Raw genomic sequence first — 4,038 nt, forward strand, 5'->3', positions numbered from 1 at the left:
CCCCCCCCCCGTCTCTCTCTGGAGTCCCTTCTGCAGACGCTCTGATAAGATTGTCGGGCCGAGATGGCCGATGGAGAACCGAGACGGCGACGCCGTGTTCTGTCGGAGCAAAAAATAACTGCGACGAAACCTCTAGCTCTCCGAAATGCCCGTTACACATCACGCTGTTGGAGCCGTTTCTCTGGCAACCAGTGAGTGACAGCTGTGGGTAGGCTAAGTTTATTTGGGACCTGGTGTAACGTGGTGTGGTCGGAAAGTCAAAAACGTGGAATTGCAGAACCATAGAACATGAGATGGTGATTACACTTAAAAGTACCAACTTAAAGTACCTTCTAGAGACGGTCCGATGCCAGTTTTGCTTCCCGATACTCATTCTGATGCCTGAACTTCGGCCGATACCGAGTACTGAAACGATACCAGTGTATCATATATTTTTATTTTTTAAGTTTTAAAAACTGCATACCGCTATCCCTGTACGGATGTGATGTGGTTTCCATCTTTGTTGTTGTTGAAAAAAACACAAATATGATGTCATAAGGGGATGATTCCAAATCGGCCCATCTGAGCTTTCATTTTGTCAAAGGCAGAGCAGGATAGGCAGGGCTTGCATCACCATTCCCAGCCACTGGGGGGGGCACAGGCAGGCTGGGGGAACCCATGTCAATGTTAAAAAACCTCATAAAGTAAAAGTCTCATGCCATGAGACCTTGAACGTTACCAAGCACGTTTTTTCGCAACCACATGAAGTCCGAACTAAGTTGTAAAGTAACGAGAAGTGAAACGTAAACGGACCCAAGTTGCAGAAAAAGCTGCGTTAATAAAAATAAAAATGAATCTGTCTCATCTGTTCTTAAGTGTGGGTTTTTCCACGGTCTGGACCTGCTCTATCTGTAAATTATAGAGTGGTCTAGACCTGTTCTACCTGTAAATTATAGAGTGGTCTAGACCTGCTCTATCTGTAAATTATAGAGTGGTCTAGACCCGCTCTATCTGTAGTTTATAGAGTGGTCTAGACCTGCTCTATCTGTAGTTTATAGAGTGGTCTAGACCTGCTCTATCTGTAAATTATAGAGTGGTCTAGACCTGCTCTATCTGTAAATTATAGAGCGGTCTGGACCTGCTCTATCTGTAAATTATAGAGTGGTCTAGACCCGCTCTATCTGTAGATTATAGAGTGGTCTAGACCTGCTCTATCTGTAAATTATAGAGAGGTCTAGACCTGCTCTATCTGTAAATTATAGAGTGGTCTAGACCTGCTCTATCTGTAAATTATAGAGCGGTCTAGACCTGCTCTATTTGTAGTTTATAGAGTGGTCTAGACCTGCTCTATCTGTAAATTATAGAGCGGTCTAGACCTGCTCTATCTGTAAATTATAGAGTGGTCTAGACCCGCTCTATCTGTGAATTATAGAGTGGTCTAGACCCGCTCTATCTGTGAATTATAGAGTGGTCTAGACCCGCTCTATCTGTAGATTATAGAGTGGTCTAGACCCGCTCTATCTGTAGTTTATAGAGCGGTCTAGACCTGCTCTATCTGTAAAGTGTCTCGAGATAACTCTTGTGATTAATTGGTAGTATGAATAAAAGTGAATTAAATTGGTTTCCCTACCAAAAAAAAAGATGGCGACAGCCAAATTTGCCAAAATCAAGGCTTCAAAACGGCAGTGCACAGACCAATGGGTGACTGACTCCACTTCTGCTCCGTCCATTGTGTTTTACAGTGAAAGGACACAACAGTGGAACTGATCACCCAAACTGTCTGTTGCACAGATCGCTACTGCTAACGCTACGACAATATGGCCTAAGCTGTCATAAATAAAGTGGAATTATCCTTTAGGGTTTAAAGGCAGGGTGTAAGAGAGCCTTTATCCCCCCCCCCCCCCCCTTTCATGTAAAGCCTGTGCACAATACATGCAAACAGCCTCCTTCCAGAGGCCGTGTCTTTGTTGTGAAGGGTGTTTCATCGTGTTGCACCATCACTTTTCTCCCCAATGTCACACAGTTGGAGAATGAGAAAGAGAGAGAGAAACGGAGGAGTTTTTGCAGCCGCGCTGCATCTGTTCTCCGGCTGTTTGTTCTGTTTCTGTCCTCCTGTGTGTTTAGTATTTAGTATTTAAGGCGTCAATTTCCACCGGCGAGGGACACGAGAACAGAGCCACGGCACGAAGAGAAAACAAGCCCTCGGAGACGAGGAGGAGGAGGAGGAGGAGGAGGATGAAATGACAACGAGAAGAAGGAAACAAGGCCCGGGGAATAAGCCGCGATTAAACCCAAAAACAATCAAACTGCAGAGATGAGAAGAACAAGAGAGAGAGAGAGAGAGAATACACAACAATGAGAGCAAATATAAAAGGCAAACAGGGAATGGGGTGTTTGTGAAAAGAGCCCGAAAGAGGGCAAATTACACCGAGTGCATCGGAGGGACGCCTTTTCTCTCCAAATGACACGGTGGGACATCACTGCATGAGACGAAAACTCAGATTAGGGGACGCAGCGGTGATGTTAAAACACAATATCAAATATCTACCCGTCAAAATGGAAAATCAACACTTTTGTTGGCGCTTTTTGTCGATGTTTTGTTACTTTTTTCAACACTTTTTTCAATGTTTGTCACTTTTTTTTTTTTACGTTTTCAACACCACGTAACACTAACTCATTAACTTTAGTTTTACAGTTATTTGGGGAATTTATGGTCAATAAACCTCATTTATAGGAAATTATACCTAATGTTTGAGTTAGAAAAGCAGAAATTAGGAATTATTGAGACTAAAATTAAAGGAATGGATGTTGATGATAATCACAGACTGGAATATGTCAACTTTTACTCAATACTATTTCAAAAACACTTCAATTTGTTTTACAATGCTATAAAATAAGACGCCCCAAAATGAATGAAAGTAGAGATTTGTACTTGGCAAAGAGCGTTGGGTGGAATCAATCATGTTATTTTTATGGAATTAAAAAGAACATTGATATAAGAAAACGGGTTAATTTGACCCGAGGACAACATGAAGGTTAAACAAAAACAGTATTTATGTATCCAAGGTTTTCAGGATTTCACTCATTCATAGGTAAGACTTATAAAATTAACATCTGTCATATTTGCCATGGATGCGTCAAATACAGGACTTTCACCCAGGAGAGCGAAGGTCGTGTCCCTCTTGTGTCCTTAACACACGTCACAAAAGGGAAATGTCTCAGTTTTTCATAACTCCGGGGGGGGGGGGGGTCAGTAGCCCAGTCGGGAGTTGGGAGTTGGGTTGGGAACCGGAGGGTTGTCGGTTCAAGTCCCTTTTCGGACCAAAGTACAGAGTGGTAGCTAGACAGATGTCAGTTCATCTTCTGGGTACTGCCAAGGTGCTCTTGAGCAAAGCCGGTCAGGGTGCTGGTCCAGCCCTGGCAGCGCCCGCCCCCCCCACACTGACATCTCTCCATTAGTGCATATGTAGGACCTGAGCATGTGTGTGTAGTTCAGGCCTGTGTGTAGTGTGTGATACCAACGGAGTGTACATTGTAATTTCGCCATGGGGGATCAATAAAGAGTATAAATTAATTAAATTGTATGCATGTAAATGGCCCCTGATAGGCATTAACTGTCAACTTAATATCAGCCCCATGCATTTCTGAGGAGCTTTCCCGTCCTGCCCTTCTCCACCTGTCCACCAGATGATCACATCCACCTGCTCACGTTCCCAAATCCTCCCCACGTGCTGACACACCTGCCTCTCATCATCAGAGGACTCAGCTCTGCAGCACTTCCACAGTTAGTCATGTGGTCAACGTCGGGTATAAGTACTCGGTCAGCTACACGTCTCATAGTTACACTTGTTTTACAATATTCAAACACCACAGTTAAGCCAAAATACACTGCCTTTAACTTTAAATGCTATCCAATAAGAAAGGATCTCTTCATGGCCAGTATGGACAGGAGGAGTTACCACAGCAACCAACACATCTTTCAAGTAACACTTGAAAATATATGTTTTTCTCGCCTAAATTTTTACCCTTAAAAAAGTGCTGCAGTTTCCACATGCTTTG

Source organism: Etheostoma cragini, chromosome 2 (assembly GCF_013103735.1).
Source record: "Etheostoma cragini isolate CJK2018 chromosome 2, CSU_Ecrag_1.0, whole genome shotgun sequence".
NCBI classification, from domain to species: domain Eukaryota; kingdom Metazoa; phylum Chordata; class Actinopteri; order Perciformes; family Percidae; genus Etheostoma; species Etheostoma cragini.